The sequence below is a fragment of the Felis catus genome, chromosome D1 (assembly GCF_018350175.1).
Source record: "Felis catus isolate Fca126 chromosome D1, F.catus_Fca126_mat1.0, whole genome shotgun sequence".
In the NCBI taxonomy this organism is placed as follows: Eukaryota; Metazoa; Chordata; class Mammalia; order Carnivora; family Felidae; genus Felis; species Felis catus.
In genome coordinates this window covers 28,013,655-28,035,056 of record NC_058377.1, presented here as the reverse complement: position 1 = coordinate 28,035,056, position 21,402 = coordinate 28,013,655, and the positions used below count along the sequence as shown (strand labels likewise).

Sequence of the window (21,402 nt, the reverse complement as noted above, 5' to 3'; positions counted from 1 at the left end):
TAAAAATTTTTAAAGAAAAAAAGGTGGAATGTCAATATCTATTCCTTCATTAATTCTGACATTATTGAGCAATCATCTATGAGTTACCAAACACTACCTTAAGTCTTAATGATACAATAATAAATAAGACAATTCATTTTCCTCTTGAACTAACATTTTATTGGATGAAATAAATAGTACACGAGTAAACAAATTAACAAAATGACTTCAGAAAGTGGTTGGTACTCTACAGGAAGTTGTATAAATGATATGACAGAGAAAGATGGGGCACATTTAATAGTCTGAATGAGAAAGCCCTCTCTGAGATTTGAGTGGTAGAAAACCACCATATGTGGGAAGGTCTGGAGAGAAAAAGGTCCAGGCAGAAGACTTAGCAAAGGGAGAGTCCTTGAAGTAAGACCAAAGTCAGCAAGTCTGAGAAACAGAAGGACAAACAGTGATTACAGCCAAACTACTGAGGAAGATGGAGATATGTGAGGACATCTTGGAGGCAAGGGTCAAGGTTTCAGAGATAGGGGCTGTGTGGAGGAGTGTGGATTTTAGTCTCAGTCTCAAGAAGGAGTAAAAAATTCTGATTTATGTAGGAAAGTATTATTTAGGCTACTGTTTGGAGAGTGGATTGTAAAAGGCACAAGGTAGGGGATGGGTGGAAAACATGGAAGCAGTAAAATTGACTACCACAGTGGTCCAGGCAAGATGTCATGGTCCCTTAGATGAAGGTATTTGAGTGAAGGGGAATGGAAATGGATTGGAGATTTACTTTGGAGGAAAGCTAACAAGAAATGCTGATAGATTTGAAGTTAAAAGTGGTGAAAAGGGAAGAACGAGGATAATTCCTAGGTTTTGTGCTTGAGCAATATGTTTAAAGGAGTGCCATTAGGTGATTTAGAGAAGACTGAGGGAAGAACAGCCTTTCCATGGGACACAAGATGGTGGAATAATGAGTTCCATTTTGGACACATCAAATGGCAGATGTAATCTATCCTAAGACACACAATTAGCTTATATACTACTAAGAAAGTAAAAACAAAACACTTTCAACTGGTCCTACAGGCCTCTATAGGTTTGAAGTCTTTTTGTATTGCAACTGACTTGGCAGTTTCCTCTGCCTTAAGTTGAAATGTGATAGACAACCTTATTTATGTATCTCAACAACAAGGTTGTCAGCTGTGGGCATCCTTTCTATTGTAGGTTCTATAGAGCACTTGATTGTTGTGGTCATTCTTCCAAGACAAATACGTTCTTCTCTACTATCACATTTACACCCTGCTGTTCTGTTTCCATGCATTTTTGTATACATGGCTGAAGTATTGTGTGATTCAAAGAAAATTTTAAATGGCAATTAAACTAACTCATGTAGTGCCAATACTGCATATCACTTGAGGAAGTAAAGAAAATGGGACCAAGTTTGTGTATGTGCAGGCACTAGGGACTAAGGCTCTCCATTTTGCAGACTGAGATTATAAGATGCCATTGATTATAAGATGAATCCTAATTTCAGAGATATAAAAATGTGAGAGAATATGTGAATGAATGAAATGACATAATAACTTTGAAATATCTTTATAAATCTGGAGTCCATGAGTGAGGTCTGGACTGGAGATACAAATTTGGTAGTCATCAGTAGATAGAGGTATTGGCAACCATAGTATTAGAGGGGACCTAGAAAAGTGGGAAGATAGAGAAAATTCCTGAGACCAAGCCCTTGGCAACCTAGCATACAGAGATCCAGCAGAAGAGCAGTCAGCAAAAGAGACAGAAGAGGGATATTTTGTGAGGTAGGAAGAAAACCAGGAGAGTGTGATGCCAAGGAAACCAAGAAGAAAATTTTCAAAAGGAAAGAAAGGGTCAACCATGTCAAGTGCAGCTGAGAGGTAGATTAAATATTGGAAATTGACCTCTGTATTTGGCAATATAAATGTTGCTGATGACCTTGAGAATAGTTTTATGGAGTGATATGGACCAATGCCAGACAGGAGAGAAGAAGAGTGAGTGAGAGGAGAAAAAGTACAGACAGTAAGTAAAGAACATTCTTCTGAGAAGCCTTACTGGGGAGGTGAACAGAAAAATATGGCTGAAGTTGAAGGAGAATGTGAGGTCAAGAGAAGTTGCTGATATTACAGTTGTTTTAAAGATGGGAGACACTACAGCAGGTGTGTGCTTATGGAAATGATCCAGTGGAGAGAAAAGAAATAATGATGTCAAAGAAAGAGAAAGAGAATTATAGGGTTGAAATCCTTGAGTGAGGACAGAAGCCAGAGCATGGAGAAGCTGAACTCTGAAATGGAATGGGATATATTTTTTTTCTATTATAGCAGGACTGAAGTAAAGCTTTAGAAATAAGAGACAGGTGTATTGGAAGATTTGGCATTCAAAGATGACTTAGTTCTTGTTGCTTCTATTTCTTCAATGAAACATGAGTCATCCACCACAAATGGGAGCAAGATTTTTGGAAGGTTGTAAAAATGTTGAGGAGAAGGGAGAAAGTACAAATCAGATTTCTGAGGAAAGAAAAGCAAACCTCCCAGGAAGGCACAGTAGGATTGGGAAGTCATTTAGATTTAAAATGGCATCTGATCACATTGTTCTTTCCCAGCAAGGTCTAGCTTCACAAGTCCAGGATCAGAGAAAGTAGATGGGTGGTCTGAACTAGGCTTGAGGTTCTTCTAGGGAAATACATCAGAAAGAAAGGCAACCAGAGAGTTGAGGGTGTTTGCAAAGGAGTGCTTATGAGGCCAAAGTATCTGTAAGGAAGGAGTCAAGTGAACTCAGGAGAGGAGTAAAAAAGTGTGGGGTGCATGTTTTAGGGAATGTGCTATAACCTTTGATACAAGCAGGGAGACTGACTTTGGTGAGCAATGGAAGGTCTCATTGTTTTATACAGAAGAGACAGAGACAACCTCCAGAAGGAAGGAGGTGAGTCTATCCAAGATCAAAATATAAGCAAACAGTGTCTCTTCTCAGAGTGATGATAGTCCAGGAGGCCTAAAGGTCCCAGAGTCTGGAAAAAGTGTGAATAGGTTGGTTGGCTTTTTCTTTTTGCCATCTAAGCTTTTCTTACTGCAATTAAATTAGGTTTCACCTTCTCTAGTCCCCAAAGCCTAATGAGGAGCAGCTGCTTGTCATCCAGATGGAGTATTCTTTATTTTAATTGTGAACTTGTATTAAGTCACCCTTTAAATTTCGTTATCCTGCTGAACAACCCTTTTCCCTGTGACAGTCCCCACAGGTCCTATGATATGACCCTTTGATCATTTCCACTGAGTTCCTCTGGGGTACTAGAGCAGATGCCATAAAACTTGAATAAGGGTCCTAATAAAGGTCCAATAGTACCAGTATCACCAGAAGATATCCCATTATGTCTATATTTTTTTACCATGGATTATATGCTTCGGGTTAATGATTACTTTCAGATAACTAGCATTTTTTTTTTGCAGGCTTAAATTCAATTCTTGTTTGTTTCAGAAAATCTTTCCATCTTGTATAGGCAGACAGTTATATCTAGATTGACTCTATTCATTTGTTGGTTTGTGTGAATGGGGCCCGTCATGTAAGGGTATTCATGTATCTCCCTTTTATCTCTTAGTTTCTCATTTCTTGACCTTTCTCAGGAGATCTCATCTACCAAAATCCATTTGGCCACTGGTCAAGTAGAATTCTCCAAAATTTGGTTCTGTTTTCTCCATAACCTAGTTGTCTTTCTTTGGTGAGAGAATAAATTGTGTCCACTGATCATTCTCCTCTGAATACCTCAATGTAATGTACTGAATCTTGGAGATGTTCTGTGTATGGAACTGAGTAACGTAACAGAGATCACAGTAATTGGTAAATGTGGATCCAATATTTTTATCATTGTAATTATGATATGACATTCAATTTTCATGGTGTTGCATCCATAATATTATTTTTGGAATTTAATATTTTTAGAACTCTGTGAGGCCAAATTCTCCCATCCATACAAACCAATGAAGATCCTTTACCCAATTCCTGCCAGCTGCCTTTCCAAAGTTGGCACTAAGTCCAGAAACCATCTGAGAAAAACTCTCAGCTCACAGGGCACACTATTCCACAGTAGCAAGATGACTTCTGCCAAGTCTTTGATACTGAGAAAAGTACAGTTAACATCTCTCTCCTCCATCTGCAAATAAGAGACCAAGCAGTGGCCATCAGTCACAGTTTAGTCCCTCTTTTGGTGAAATTCTTAGTTAAATTAACATATAGATATAGATATAGATTAATATGACCATACTCAAGTGATGATGAAGATAATTATGGGATGATGAAGATTTTGATGATAAAATATTTATGAAGGAAATTCTTTCAGTTTACCATTTCTACTAATTGCCCCACTTAGAGTATCTTGTCTACACGTCCAATATGCTTACAGAAGAGAGACACTGGTGAGCACTAGGACATCAAATGGCAAATGGAGAAGGAAGTAGCTGCTACTGACCCATGCAAACATCAGAAATTAAAATACAGTGTCTGGGACTCCTGGGTGGCTCACTCATTGGGCGTCTGACTTTGGCTCAGGTCATGATCTCACAGCTTGTGAGTTCAAGCCCGCATCGAGCTCTGTGCTGACAACTCAGACACTGGAGCCTGCTTCAGATTATGTGTCTTCCTCTCTCTTTGTCCCTCCCCTGCTTTCTCTCTCTCTCTCTCTCTCTCTCTCTCTCTCTCTCTCTCTCATTCTCTCTCTCTCTCAAATAAAATAAAGATTAAAAAAATAAAAAATAAAATAAAATGCAGTGTCTCTATGTATTCAATACCTACTAATATCAAGCACTGTCATACATTATTTCATTTATCTTTATAATACCACAAAAACAAAATTATAGCTGACTAAATAAGGTTAAATAACTTACAGCCAGCAGAGGGTACATCAGGTATTTGAACCCTTGTCTACTTGTTCTCAAAACCCATGTTTTAACCAAAGGAAACAATTGAAAGAGACATCCCAATAGTCTTCCCTGAGCAAAAGACTGTGGTGAAAATGCTTTATCAAATGCTACAGATATCTTGATGGGTTTTGGCGCTTTGGTAGGAACACGATCAGGGAGTTTATTCTTTGTGTGGCCTTTGAAGATTTATTAGGCCTATAAGATTTTGTTTTTTAATTAAAGGTTTTTCCAATCTGATCACTAAATATTTTTTGGCCTTTGGGATTTTAAGGTTGTAATGTCTATCTATCTACCTACCTACCTATCTACCTATCTATCTATCTATCTATCTATCTACATATCTATCATCTATCTATCCTGTCAATCTCTCCTTCTGTCCCTGCCACTTCCCATTTCTTTTCTCTGTCCCTAAGCTCCTGTCTATCTCTATATGTGCCTCACTTTTTTCCCCCTACTTCTGTATGGGAGAGGGGACTAGTTGTTAAGGAATTTCAATATCAGACTTCAGAAACTTAAAAGGCCCAGGGCTAGACCCAAAGAGAGGAAGCAGAAAACTGGTTTTACTCCAAGCTCAAGGGAAACAAATTAAATAATGAAGAACACATGTCCTAGATTTGCTAAAATATGTCTTATTTTAAATGCTGTGGTCCATCAGTCACATAAACATATCTGCACTCAGAACTTTGGGGCCAACTTATAGTTCAGCACATAGAGTTTTTCTGGGAACAGATAATCTCAGACTTCCCTCTCTGGTGTCCATCCCAGGTCACCAGGTTCAGAAAAAAAGGATGAGCAAAATGTGTTCTGTGTCCAAAATGCACAAATACTTTTATATATATTCAAGCATTTAATCATCAAGATCATCTCATAGTTGGCAAAACCAAAGCTGAGAGAGAATAAACAAGTTGTTCAAGGTCACATAGTAATGGTAGAATCAGGATTCAAACCAAGGCCTCTCGTATTCTAAATCCTATGCTTTTGATTGACACTGCAAGATTTAAGAACAGAGACAATGTCTAAGGATAAAGATTGTACATCTGGAAGGAGCTCCTCTGGTGTCTTATACTTCAGAAAGGGCATATGGTCTTTAGCATAAAGAGATAAGTACCCCAACATGAATCCTCATGAAAGCTAGTAGAAACAGAAACTGATTTGCAACAGCTTCAGGGTAGCCGGTAAACCTGAGGGGACCTGAAGAAAGATTGAAGAAAAGGGACAGGTGATATCCTAATCATCTATTCATTATAGCTTTCTTATCCTACAATACTCTAAGTTTGTTGGGTCCCTTTGCAGCTTGCCTGCACTGGTGGTGGGGACAGGCATGATAATTATATATCCACATTTCTCCCCTTATTGCAATGTGCTACCAACTGATGATGAGCTCTATTAAGGCAAGCACGTCCCATATGTGTACTAGGAGAAGCTTTATGAAAATGATGTTTTCAGACATCAAAATGGTTGAATATGGACTATGGTTCAATTTAATACTGTAATCATGATCAAGACTATTGACTTCTTAATCATACCAGAACACAGAGCCCATGGTCAAAAGAGGTTTCTGCTTGGATAACCACCCATCCATTTCTATGTAGCAGGAACAGCCATCTCAGTGATTCTGGAGAGCCAGATGGTAAAAAGGAGAGTCCCGAGAGTCCTACATTTTCCCTCACCCCATAGCTGGGTTCTGAATGAGTGGCTAGGATAAGAAAAAGAGCTGAATATATGAAGAGCATAACTTTCCTCATCACTTTTTTTTTCAAATATCAGGAAGACACTGGTGTTTGCATAGGTGAGAGATACGCTTGGTGGCTATGTTTCCAAGGCTTGAATCCCAACCTAATATTAACTTCTGTGTGAATTGAACCTCAGTCTTCTCATATGTAAAATTATGATAAATGTAGCACCCACTTCATAGAAATATGATAAAAATTATCATAAATAATACATACATAGCAATTAAGATAATACCTGGTACCTAGTGGGCAATCAGTGAATTTAAACCATTGTTATTATAAGAGACTATTCTTTCAGGTTGTAAAGCCTTTAAGTCTTTACATAAAACTTACTGCAGGCTTGTTCCAGCTTTCAATATTTAGAATAGTCACTCCATGTCTCTTCTGCCACTTAGAGATCCCTTTAAATTAAAGGGGCAGGAAAGATCCAGAGGGAGAAAACTGTGGTTCCCAGAGGTTCTAGCTTGTAATGGTAGAAAACTAAGGGTGCTTTATTTTTAAAGTACAGTGGGGTGGGGTGTGAAGAGGGAGACAAGAGTTTTAAAAGAAGCATAGGATTCTCACTTAAGACCATGGGGGAGGGGAAGGAAAAACAAAGTTAGGGAGGAAGCCAAACCATAAGAGACTCTTAAAAACTAAGAATAAACTGAGGGTTGATGGGGGGTGGGAGGGAAGGAAAGTGGGTGATGGGCATTGAGGAGGGCACCTGTTGGGATGAGCACTGGGTGTTGTATGGAAACCAATTTGACAATAAATTTCATATAAAAAATAAAATTAAAAAATTAAAGAAAAAGAAGCATAGGATCCATCAGCAGATGGAATAGATATTTCCCAACATCTACCACTCATATTATTTCTGAATGCATATGGACACTGCTGTATTTAATTTCATATGCATTGTTTACAAATGCTATATAATTTATGATAGGTTTTTTCCTGTGTTTCTTCTCAATTATAGCCTACTAAAAGTCAAATTACTTCAGTGTGGATACTGAACACATTTTTCAAGCCCTTTTATTTAGAAATACTGAAGACCATCATGTAATGGAAGATATATTAAAAAAAAAAAGGAGAGAAAATATTTGACTTCTGGTCAGAGTACTGCTCTTTAACCCACCATGGGTCACTTCACTTCTCTATGGAGTCACTTCACTTCTGTATGCCTCAGTTTCCCCTAAGTAAAAGAAGAGAATTGGTGGTAATAGGATTTCTAGTGATCTGGTCTAAGGAGACAATCATAAAACTGGAATGAGGCTATATTCATGATGATGTTCACTAAAACATTATTTATAACAGCCAAAAATTAGAACAACATAAATGTCCAAACATAGGGTAATGGTATTGTACATCTACTTGATGTAATGTAATGAAACCAATTAAAATTATGTTCACTAATACTATGTAACGACATGGAAAATTGCTTCTGATCTATTCTTAAAAGAAAAAATGCGATATAAATGATATGATTATAACTATATAATAAAAACCATGGCAGAGAATAAGGAAAAAATTGGAAGAAATACATTAAATGAAATTGTGCGTGAGTGACTTTAAATCTTTTAAAGCTACTTTTGTATAGTGTCCAAATTATATTTAATAAGAATACATTATTTAAACTAAACAAAATACATCAATAATAATCAGCTGAGAAAGTTAGGGGTAAATGTTTCTTGAGGCCCCTTCATTTCTAAAATTCAGCTGTAGTCCTGAAGATTTAAAGATGTAATAGATTTGTGGAAGCCCTTCCAAACGCATACGACATCACACAATTATAATGCCTGATTATTATTAGCTCATACCAAGCAAGAACTAACACAAATCCATTACAGAAGCAAAGTAGTGAAATGAGAAAAAGGCAGATGACACAATATTCCACTTGCTGTTAAAACTCTTTTTGGTTGGAATATTCTTGACGCAACCTTTGGAAGAATGAATTTTACACAGCTTTTTGCCATGCAGGCCTCTCTGCCCTTTGTGCTGACATAATTGTCAAGCAGGTCTTATTGCATTCTCAAGTGATGGGCAGAACAGATGGCCAAAGCCCTGCTTGGGGACTGGTGTCTGCTTAGAGTGTCAGTGACGCTTTGCAGGGAAGGGGGAAGAGAGGTATGGCTGTCCCTGTAAGGAATGGGGACAGGGGAAAAGGAAGCACAGGTAGCAAGACTAAAAATGAAAGGGGGTGGCTGGTGTGCTTTCCTGTTTAAAAAATGAAACAAAACAAAACAAACAAACAAAAAAACTATTGAAGTTCATTTATACGTTGCAACTCCAATGTGAATGTAAGCACAATGCGGAATCAACCCAAGAAGGTTGATTTTTAGCCCAAATCCTAGGTCACTAGTTACAATCCATGCCAGAACAGGAACAGCAGAAAAAATGTCTTTAATTCATCCAAGATGGTATATCACTTCATCCTGACTCATAGGAGCTGAGGGGATGGGCAAAACAAGATAGATACTAAAAAACAAAAAACAAAAACAAACAAAAAAAAAAAAACCTCACCTGGAATTAAATTTAAGAGATCTGGGTATGACCTGTGACCCTGCAATGTACATAAATCTCAGACTAGGCACTCTACCTCTTTAAGTCTCAGTTTACTTATCTACAAAATGAGGCTCAACACACTTTGGAAAACTATCAAAAACGAATACATGATACAACCTATGAGGTGTATGTTTCCTGGTAGGCCCTGAGGAGTCATCTCAGTTGAATGTGTGGACTTGAGATAGCCTTGAAAATAAGTTCAAATCCATAATTCCAAATGCTTAGTACAAAATGGGTGGTACTGAGAGAAATCATGTGGTTAGTAAAAATGCATTAAATGTACATTTTCTATTTTCCTCATCTATTTGTGTTTGCTTTTGTTAGAGTTCTAAGCTCTAGGGCATGTTAACTTGACAAGACAAGAATTTGAGAGCTCAGCTGGTTGAATGAACCAGCTTGCCTCAGGTAGGTCTGGGTCACTAGCATGGCCCTTTGAACAGACTCATGGGGCAAACATTAAAATCACAAGATGTACTAAATCAAAGAGGCTTAAAAATATGAAATCCAAAGGTAAGAGAAGTGAGGCTCAGAGAAGTGAAGTAATTTGCTCAGAGTTGCACAGTTAATAAGCAACAGAGTTGATGCTTGAATTTAGATTCCCTCATTCACAACTTAACACACTTTCTTTTTTTTTTTCAAGTTTATTTATTGATTTTTGATTTTGAGAGAGACAGAAACAGCGTGAGTGGGGAGGGGCAGAGAGAGAGAAAAAATCCTAAGCAGGCCCCGCATTGCCAGTGAACAGTGGGGCTCAAACTCACAAACTGCAAGGTCATGAACTGATCTGAAACCAAGAGTCAGACGCTTAACTGACTGAGCCACCCAGACACCTCTTTACTTAACATACTTTCTACTCCATATGTTTTGATGATTCAAAATACATATTTCTGGCTTTATAAATATGATATGAATACAACAGTGTGGAGATTGGGAACTATTTATGTCCTTGTGAGTATGAATGATGACAGGGCATTGCTTTCACAGGAGGTCCAGATATGTATGCAAAGTGGCAGATAAAGGCAAGAAATGATATCAATGATGACACCTTGCATCGATGTTATTAGTTGTAAAAGTTTAATTGCAACTCCATTTAATCTTTACAGATTCCATTGGGTAGGACAGATGTTGGCCTCATTTTGAAAATATTATTTATTTATGTATTTTGTTTTTATTGAAGTGTAGTTGGCACAATGCTCCATTACCTTCAGGTGTACAATATGGCGATTCCACAACTCTATACGTTCTGCTCTGCTCACCACAAGTGGGGCTATCATCTGTCACTACACAACACGATTACAGGACCCTTGGCTCTATTCCTGTCCCTATGAAATATTCGCTCCATAACTGGAAGCCTGTGTGACTCCATTTTGTAGATGAGGAGGGAAGTTAAATGCTTTGCCCATATCTCTCAGCCTACTGTGGCAGCAATGAGCCAAGAGGTGAGCTCTCTTGACTCAGAGAAAGAATTCCTTACATGACCTCTTTCAGTGTGCTCATTTGGAGCATATTCTTGAGTGTTTGAAAAATCACATGGGTAGTTCTCGGCTTGTCTTACCTCTGGATTTCTTTAAGGTCCATCACCTTTAGGAGCAAAATCATGTCATGACACCTGGTCAGCAACTCTGCACAGGTTGCTACCTTGGCCCTGAGAGTCCAAAGATTGTCAGAGTGTGTGTATCTGCCTGGAACTTTAAGCCACTAGGCGTTTTTTTTTTTTAAAGATAAATACAGGCAACCAAAGAACAAACTGGGTTGACATCTGGTGGTGGGGATAGGGGGTGGAGGACAAAAGAACAGAGGAAATCAGCCAGGCTTTATCAACTCCACCATGCCTTTCCCCTGGCGGGCAGCAACTAGGTACCAGCCACTTGCCTCTTTACAGTTTTAACTAAAAGGAGCATTACAGAGGTGAATTAACATTTAAAAAGAATGTAAAAACTCAGAGCTGTTCTAATGATGATTAATGGAGAGCTATAAGGGGGCCATGACCTGCTAGTGTCATTAAATGGATTGGCAGGTTTCTGAGCATTAATTATAAATAGCCACAGGAGTTCTCCTGCTTAACAGAATGATGATAAATCCAAGTCTCTGAGAGAGAAGAAGAAAGGAAAGCAAAGAGGGGGAAAAAGTTTGCCTGTAAGTGTCTGCCTGTGTGTTGTGGGGAGGAGGAGAGAGCAGAGGGAATGAGATAAATGATAAATTAGACCCTGCCAGTCAATCACATTTTCTAAATGTTTTATGTCCCAAAAGCTATAAAAGCAATATTCCTTTCTGCCCTTATTGGAACCATTTCTGTACAGCAATCACATCAGTTTCCTTGGGGATTTCCACTGAAATGTGCTTTGCCTTTTCTTTTTATATTTACTCTCCAGCCTGTGACCAAAGGAGGGTCAGAGTCCGCATACAAATGGGCAGGAGAGAGACCCAGTGACCAGGCAAGGCAGGCAGGGGGAGTGAGAGGTGCTGGCAGGGGGCCCTGGCTCCCTCTGCTGCCCATAGCTCAGACACCCAGGGCAGAGGCATTTTCCCTTCTTCCTGGGATGGTCGCAGGGAACCAAAGTGCCAAGTGCCTTACAGGTTATACAGCAAGGACTCAGCACAAATTTTGCTGACTCAATAGACTGCAAGCATCATGAGGGCAAGGATGGATTTGGGGTCTGCTTTATCCATTGTCAGAACCTAAAGCAGGTCTGAGTACATCAGTGTCTCAGCCTGTGCCCATGTGTCAGGTGAGAGCTGGAACTGGGGTTGAGCTATTTATTGTCCCTGAGTGCTCCTCTTTCCCATCTACCGGTGACAAGACTCTTCTGGTTTTGGTCCCTATCTCTGGCGAAGACATGAAGATGGAGATGTGGTGGAGAGGGACACAGAGAGGTCTGGGAGAAAGAATGAAAGAATGAACCCTCCCAAACCAAGATTTGGAGTAACAGATACTCCTGGATGATGTTATATGTTTTGTGTGTCATTACTTTTCAAGGCTTTCGGCTACAAGTCGTGATTTTAGCTGATTGGAAAATGGTGTTGAAAGACCTGCTTCTCTGGTACAATTTCCTTCATATCCTATTAGTTGCAATACAATTACAGAGAATACATCAATTCCTGGCCTGCCCGCTGCTGCTGCCGGAGCCGCCTATTAAAAAGCGGCCTTATTAATGGAATTGTACATCTAGGATTAATCGGCTTGCTTTGGCCATTTACATTTCTCATTCCACAAGCACTTTTGTTTGCTTAATAGGCTGAAGGAGGTAGGAAATGACACAACAAAAGCCTCTCCCAATTGCCAAGCGTATCACTGGTGGATTTAATATCCCCTCCTTCTTTCATCCTGAAGTGCTGCATAGGGATAAGATCTGGCACATGCCACAAGGGAAAAGCCAGGCGGCAGCGAAGCAGGGATTGGTGGGCTGAGAGGGAAGGAAGGAGGGGAAGAGAGAGAGGCCTGGGCCAGAGGAAGGTCTTTGCACTTTGGGGAAGGAGCAGAGGCTCATGTTTTCAGTCTACTAGGAGAGGAGAGGTTCACGTGGGAGGAAGTAGCCCAGTGGGGGCAAAGCCCTAAAAAGCAGAGCAGAAGTAGCAGAGGAAGGGAGTTTCCCTGCATTCATGGGATGGATGCACACTCTCCTTTGCCAGGAGTGACTTCTGCAAGTTGTCCGTTATCCAGACTGCCTTGTTAATCCTGTCCTGGCTTCCTGCCCTTCATCACATTCCTCTCTCATTTCCCTTTAAGGCTTAGGAAATAAACTTAAGACTAGTCAATTCCGCGTCACTCTACTACTAGGACATGCGGAGCACAATGTAATGTGAAGGCGGGTGTTGGAGGGAGAGGAAGGAAATCACATAGGTCCATTGGCTCCCTGTTTTTCTGTTGGTATGGGCAACTCAGAACAGACAGCTCTGGGTTTCTCTTCAGAATTTAGGACAGGAAAATTAAGAACATCATGGCAGAATTCTTACATTCGCTGGATTCCAAAAGATGAGCTACCAGGCAGCTGTCTGCAGCAGCAGTCTGCTTAAGAAAGAGAGTTCCAGAGAGAGATGCCAGCCCATCTGAATGATAATCCCAGACTGCAGGGGAGCCATGGTGAAAGCAAGGTAGGATGGAGGGGAGGATGCTCCTGGCCCTTCCTCAAGCACCACTCTCGGGGGTGGCAGTATATTATACACCTAACTCCTCCCCCTGACACTGGCCTGCAGGAGATTCCCTGGGACAACAGAGAGGCTTCAATACCCCAGGGAAAAGTTGCTCAAAAATAATAGAACTTGGATCTTTTAATCAAACCCTATCTCCAGAGAGTTCAGCTTTTCCTTTCCAGAACAGTTTGGGGACTGAGAGGAAGAACATGTAGGTTCTATTACTGGGTGGACTTCAGCGTTAAGGCCCTAAGAGGGAGTCCAGTTTGGCGATGGACAAGGAATGGATGTCCTCTCTCTGGGCAGGAGCCATGCCTCCCAGCCAGGGCCAGGTGCCCACCAGACCATCATGTTCTCCTGTCTTCTCTTCAACCTGCTCCAGGAGGTAATGCTTATGAAGGCTCATCCTTCCGACAGGAATGTTTTATTGAATTGGCTTCTCCCTTTGTCTCTCGCTGGCTTGCTGGCTTTCCCCATGACCCAGGAAGGTCTGTGAAGTTCAGAATGGTAGACAGCTGAGGTGTCTGAAGCCCAAACTGCCTCACTAGCTTAGGGGCTCTGTGGTTAAACAGAGGGCTCCAGTCTTAGGAAGGGCATTACTGCAGCAGCAGAGTCCATGTATGTTGAAGCGATGTAATATAGTATGACTTTTCGCTTTAATGGAATTTTTCTAGACCACTAGGAAAAAAAGACTCCATTAACCACACTACAAAGGCCTCTACTTATTAGTATTTTAGAACAGTGGCAAAACATTTTGTGAATATAATTATTGCTGACAAATATGAAAATTGAAATCAAAGTTAAATTTTCAGCTACAGTGCCTCATATGCCAGCTTTCTCTGACTTCAACTATTGCATCAACACATTTATTCTTCCAACAGTTTCAGAAGATTGGCTATTTTCCCTCTCCCCTAATACCGCTTGCTTTCTTCCCCCAGCCCCTCAGCCCTCCCTGGCTTGGGCCCTATATATTTTGAAGCATTAAATCTGACATATTCATCTTGGTGGCTGGCACTAGATAACTAACTTCATGTTTACCTGTCACAGATACAGAAATGGGCTGAGCAGGGTACTCAGGAAGCTGCTTCCCTCTCCCTACCCTCTCTCCCTCCGCCCCCAATCCTAGCCTTTTTTTTTTTTCAAATAAAAGTCATTTGACTGATTTCAAATTCCTCGTGATATCAGGACAGGAAAAAAAAGAGGACTTGTCAACACCTTTCTTTCTTTTTCCCTATTAAGCATACTGTAAAAATCAATCCCTTTTGTCACTTCACTCTGCTTGCGAGAATGTTTAATGGATGTCAAGGGAGCTAATGATCGCTGGTAGAAAATTCATTTTAGATTTGCTATTTATAAAGTGCTCAGTACTCAGGTGGGAAATTAACATGAGGCAAGGAGTCGGGTGGGGTGGGGGAGGGAGAGAAATATAGAACTGGGGCCCTGCCAGGCTGGCAGTTGCTTTGTGTAGGCGGTACCCAAGGCATTCTGGGGGCAGAGGGCACGTGTGTCAGAGATGCTGGGTGGGATAGGGCAAAGAATATAGGCTTAGGAAACATCCAGATCTGGGAAAGTTGATCTTTCTGAGCCAAAATTTTCTCAGCAATAAAATATCTACAACACCTAGCTCACAAGGTTGTAGAAAGGATTAAATAAAATATCACACATAAAACATTTACCAGTGCCTGGCACTGAGTACTAGTACATGTTTAATAAATGTTAAATTTCTTTCCTTGTAGCCCCATAGCCCTGTGAGGAGAACAGGACAGAGCAGGTCAGCACAAAATTGCTCAGGGATCTGGATCCAGCCGGGGGTGCACTCACATAGGAGCCCACTTAAGAATCCTGAGTATTACCTGGCACTTATAGCATCCAGGTGATCAGACTGGCCAGTGGTTGTCAAATGTTAATGAGCATCAGAATCACCAGGAGGGCTTCTTAATACACAGACTGCTGAGCCTCATTTCAGACTTTCTAAAGGTCTATAGGCCTGGGGTGGGGCCCTGAGGTGGGATGTGAGAATCTGCATTCCTGCTAAATTCCCAGGTGATATTAATGCATCTGGTCTGGGACCACATTTTGAGACACAGAGGTAGGCATATAAACTTAACTGTCTCAGGAAGCAGTGAAGCACCACCTTCTAACCAGTGCCTTCCAGATAGACAAGTCCTTCCCCACCCCTGACTCACCCCCACTCCTCAAACCAGTATAAGAGTACAAATTCTGAAGCAAACCACTGAAGGCTAGTTAATTCATTCCCCAGGTCTACATCACTGGCCAGGCAGGAGAGGCAAGTGCTGAGGTTTATTTTCTGGCTTGCTGCAATTTGTAGCCATGGCCAGTGCCTCAAGTGCTCAGATGGATCCCCTTCGTCCCCCACAAAGTTCTCTCCGTTGCACATAGGATTCCAGGTCCCAAAGCTCTGGTCTACCCTCACCCTTCTAGTTTCTCCTTCTCTGGGCCCTTCTCTTGGATACTTCTCTGTTATATTTGGATTAACAGCAAATCTCTTTTGATTACTCACTCTCTGTTGAAACAGACAACCTGTTGCCACATGTTTGATTACTGAATCCCAGGGGAGATCCTATTTGCAATGCAGCCAGTTACAGTACACTTGGCATTGCACACAGTCATTGAGCTGCTAATTCATTGTCTAAGAAGTTGCTTTTCAGTTTCTGATTTTTCAATAATAGGCTTCTCACGAAGCCCTTAAGCTTCGGAAATAAGCCAAAAACTGCTTTTCCAGTCATTTACATAAACACAAGCGGATCAGGAGGGGGGGGAAATGGAATAGTTTTACATGTAATTCCTGGGGCTCTGGAGCCTCCGCAGATAGCATGTCAAGGCTGCAGGTCTGGAAAAGCACCGTGGGAAGTATGCCGGCTCGCAGAAAACCTGACACCAAGGCGAAAGATAAATCCTGAAATTTCTCCTGACGCCGAGCCTGCCGCTTTGCCGGGGCTGGACAGATATTCTGGGCACCAGCAAATTGTTCTGTCAGCAAGGCGCTCCCTCAGCTGCATCTTGTTAGGGACTCTGTCACTCATTCGCCAGTCACAGCACCACAGCCCCACCTCTGAGGCAATGTTCTGTCACCTGGGACAGGTAAGTGGTGTAGTAAACCTGCCCAGGAGACAGCGCCCCCAGGGAGGGAGCTCCATCTTCCTGAAGCTTGCTCCGCACTTCTTTTGTGGGGGATGTGGATTCAGGGTCTAGCCCTTATATAGGTGCTCTTTTCCTTACTTCAAGAGGTAGGAACTTTCTGGCATGTGAGCCACTTTCAAATATTTTTTTTTAACGTTTATTTATTTTTGAGACAGAGAGAGACAGAGCATGAACGGAGGTGGGGCAGAGAGAGAGGGAGACACAGAATCGGAAACAGGCTCCAGGCTCTGAGCCATCAGCCCAGAGCCCTACGCGGGGCTCGAACTCGCGGACCGCGAGATCGTGACCTGAGCTGAAGTCAGACGCTTAACCGACTGAGCCACCCAGGCGCCCCATGTGAGCCACTTTGAACCACCATCTTGTTTCTTTCTCTATTTTATCACTGTCTCCCTCCCTCTCTCCCCCTCCCCCCCTCCCTCTTTTCAGATATAGATTTTACAAACAATCCAATGATCCAGGAAGAACAGCCATTCTTTTTCTTCCCAGCTAAATCATATTCCTCTTCATTAAAAAGTAAATAAACAGACTACTAAAACTTCCACCTTTTAAACACCTAATTCTGATCAGGCTATTTCCCTTACATAGCTAGTACTCAATGGACAAAAGGTAAAGGACCAGATAAAAACAGAATAAATGCAAGATGCCCGTTTAACTTTGAAATTCAGATCAACAGCAAATAATTTTTTAGTATAAGTATATGCTGTGATAATAAAAAAAATGTTGCTTATCTGGAATTCAAATTTATTGAGTGTCTGGATTTTTATTTGCTAAATCTGGCAATCCTAGCAAAAGATAATATTCAATTATTTGTTTTATATATTTTCATTGCTTACATACCACCAAGCTTGCTCTGACCTGATGTTTTTTTTCTTTTCCTAAGGTGGTTATATTCAAAAGAAACTGAGATCCCTCATATAAGGACAAAGAGGTGACTATCCTCTCCACCCCCAGCCCCCACCACTGACCTTTCTAGTCAGAGCTCCCTCCATCTGTGTTCACTACTTCTCTAAGTCAGTGGTTCTCCAAATTTAGCATCAATCACCTAAAGGGCTTATTAAAATGCACATAGCTATGTTCCAGAAAGCTCCAGACTTTCTGATTCAGGGACTACACTTGAACTGCCACAACTCTAAGGACATTATATAGAAATAAACTCCTTCTTTTCCTTGGGCAGACTAGTAACAAGGAAACTAATGAGTGGTCCACATGAAGGCTCAGTATAGAAATGACAGAGTAGTAGAGTGGGTATCACAACTCTGTCCTCCTTTTCAGCCTTTTAAATTCTTTTCCTGGTCTTGTTTATTCCATCACCCTCAATATTAAAACAAGTTAGTACAGTGTTGCACTGGGCTAATCCTACAGGAAGGATATTTGCAGTGTGTGCAAAGGCACTGTGCTGTGGTGGGGCATTAGTGTCCAGGGTCAGTGTCTGGGGTCAGTGGAGCAAAAGCAAGAGACAGAGCCTGAACAGAGACAGGGCAGACAGGCAGGAGAGGAGGGACAGATACAGGTCATCCAGAGGCCTACCTGAACTGAACTGGTGAGTGATTATAGGAGAAAGAGTGGTCCAGGTGGTGGTGGGGGGGGTGTGTGGGGGACACGGTGAGGGGGACTGAGAGGGAATTGAAGTCCCCAGTAAATGAGCTGCTCAAAAACCCCATAAAAATGTTGGCTTCTACTTTTCTGATAAGTATTGAGTACCAGGTTTCACAAACATAATTCAGTGAAAACATGGAAACTACATTCCAAGGAAGTTTAAATATCCTATTTTATGGATGAGGAAAATAAAGGCTCTGGGAAAAACTCAATATCAAAGGTCAGAGTTGATGATAGAGCTCGGTTGAGAAAGAATATTCTGACTAATGTACAGATCAAGAAATATAATTTATGTGGTTATGCTCTGCAAGCTGTAAATGTAAAACTCTGTGTAATTCCTTTCAGGGTTAACTCAAGAAAGGAGTTGGAGATGAGCCCATGTTTGAGAGATGGTCTGCTACCATCTCCTACATGGCAGGACCAGAACCATAAACAGAAATGTAAAAATAGGGTAGGAGTTGATCATATTGTATCTGAAAATCAGGGAGGAGAGAAAGCCATGAGGAAAGGAGGGTTATTACATAGGAGGGTTTTGCCCATTACACAGGTCACTGTTTTTGTCCTTTACTGCTTTCTAGAAAACACAACATACAGATTTATGGACATGTATGTGAACATGTACACACATTTGTGCAAACACACCTCTTGGCCGATTTATGCTCAGAGAAAATCAAAGTCATTGAATGCAGACTCCTCCAACTTCCTGCAGCCAAGCTGAGAAGTTTGGCTGTAGCCCTACTGCACAAGGACAGCTGATTCTCCCTCTTTTTGCATTTTTCTTTATCTGAGTAAGTTATATGCAACATAAAAGAAACCATTTTAAACATTTGAAATGCACAATGCAGTGGCATTAATACATTCACAGTGTTGTGCAGCCATCATTACCATCCATCTCCCCAACTTCTTCACCATCCCAAACAGAACCTTTACCCATCGGATAATAACTCCCCATTCCTTCCTCCCCTCAGCCACTGGAAACTTTTAGTTTCTGTATCTATGAATTTGTCTTTCATAAGTACCTCATATAAGTGGACTCATACAATATTTACCCTTTTGTGTCTGATTTCTTTCACACTGTTTTCAAGATTCATCCATGTTGTAGCACGTGTCAGAATTTCATTCATTAATTTCATTAAGGCTGGAGAACACTTGACTGTACATATACATTGTATTTTGTTGATCTTTCCATCCACTGATAGATCCACTGATGGATCCATTCATCCACTGATGGGTTGCTTCCACTTTTTGCCTATTGTGAATAATGCTGCTATGAAGATGGCTGTACAAATATGAGTCCCTTCTTTCAAATTTTTGTTTGAAAATTTCTATATACCTAGAAGTGGAATTACTAGACCATACAATAATTCCATTTTTAACTTTTTGAGGAACCACCAAACTGTTTGTCACTATAGTTGCACCACTTTACTTACCCACCAGCAATGCACAGGGGTTCCAGTTCAATTTGTCCATATCATCACCATTTCTTTACTTCTCTTTTTAAATGTTTTAAACAACAGCCATCCTAATGGGTGTAAAGTAGTATTTCATTGTGATTTTGATTCGCATTTCTCTAATGACTAGAAATGTTGAAAATTCATGGTTAGATGCCACAAAGTAGGTGGTGATATCTTAACCACATGTGTGTTGTATGGGCCCAAAGTCTTCTTCCATCCTTCTTGGGGGGAGATCTAACATTCCCTCCTGTCATACAAAATGCTAATTGTCTCTTAACATCCATCCTCCCCTCCTGCCATGATAATAAGCCCCTGAATTTGTCTGGGCATGTGGTCATCCAAAGTGGATGATGCATTTCCCACATTCCCTTGCATCTGAAAGAAGCAGTGTAACCAAGTTCTGTCCAAAGGCATGAAATGGAGAGTGCCATGTGAGGGCTTCCAGGAAGGAACCTTCTTTGGGAGATAGTACACTAGAGCATTCTGTCTCTTCTTCCTCTCCTCTTTCGTCCCACTGCCTGGCACACAGATGCTGCCATCTTAGACAGAAGGTCAAAACCATGTACAATAGATCCAAGCCACAGAAAGGGCTGGGTCTCTCAGCTTAGAAAACATAACACCAGCCATGAACAAAGTGGAGTGTTTCTGTGGCCACAGAGAAAAACTTCTATCTTATTTAAACCACTTTTACTGTGTAGTTTCTGTCATTTTCAGTTGAATCCAATCATAATGGGAATTCTCAAATAAGTTTCTCCTTCCTTACTTTATATAGTCATGCAATTTTTCTTTCTCCTTGTCTTCATGACTCATTCTTTTACTGGTGCTCAAGATTCACCACTCCTCCTACCCTTTCATATTCCCTAACAGACCTCACTTGGTCAGTCATCTCCTAGATCTTCCTTTCATCCTTCCCTTTACTATCCCCTGCCCTTCAGCATTCAAAGAGGTCTTTCCCCTCTTACAAAAGCCACATCTTCTCCGACTGCAATTCCTCTTTATCTCCCTATTTCCTCCCTCTTTTTTTAAACAATAATAACAACACAAAAACTTTTTTGAAATAATTGCTCACATTTTCTATATCCTCACCTTACTTTTATTCCCTACACTAGGGCTCAACCCCATGAAACTGTTTTCCCAAGGGCATAGAAGATATTTTTGTACCTAAGTATAATCTCATTTGATCCTCAGCAGCATTTGACACTATCATTGTTCCTGCCTTCTCCAAATACACATCATTTGACCTTGGTGCATCACACTTTCCTGGATTTTCTTATATGTTTTTGGTCACTTCTTGTCAATTATCTTCCCAAGATTTCTTCTCTTCCCAAACTTTAAATACTAGTTATCTAGTATATACTCTGTACTCTCTTTCTGGGTCATTATTTGTATCTATGTTATAGACCATCTTTGTTGAAGGTTAGAGATCTCTCCAGAGTTCCAGATTGATGTAGTTAACTTCTTATTGGATAACACCTTGAAAATGCCCATTAGGCATCTTCAAACCCATCATGACCCAAACTGCATTTATCACCATCTCCTTAAAATCCACCTGAACATCACTTACCCCCAAGCTAGAAGTTTTCTTTCACTTTCCTTTATCACTTTCCATCCTCTTTCCTTTCCATATCCAAGTTATAACACTTCAACCTCCATAATTCTTGAATACTCCTGTATCTCCCCATCTCTGCAGCACTCACCCTGGTTGCTGATTGGGTGCAACATCCTCTAGAAGGTTACCTTGCCTCTAGTCTTGCCCCCTTTTTAATTCATTTTCCACACTGTCACTAGAACAACATTGTAAGATTTTTTAAAGCATGTTAACATTTTTAAATAACTCAAATAATGTTATTTAATAATTAAAACTGCAAATCATCATTT

General features: G+C 40.7%; 1 protein-coding gene and 1 non-coding gene across 2 annotated transcripts in view; both read right to left on the bottom strand.

Moving 5' to 3' along the window:
* Positions 1-21,402, bottom strand: part of NTM (neurotrimin) — a 943,500-nt gene that overhangs the window by 908,905 nt on the left and 13,193 nt on the right. The window lies entirely within an intron of this gene.
* On the bottom strand, positions 19,659-19,785 carry LOC111556862. The gene has a single exon (XR_002736577.1). It is a non-coding gene; the product is annotated as a U6atac minor spliceosomal RNA (small nuclear RNA).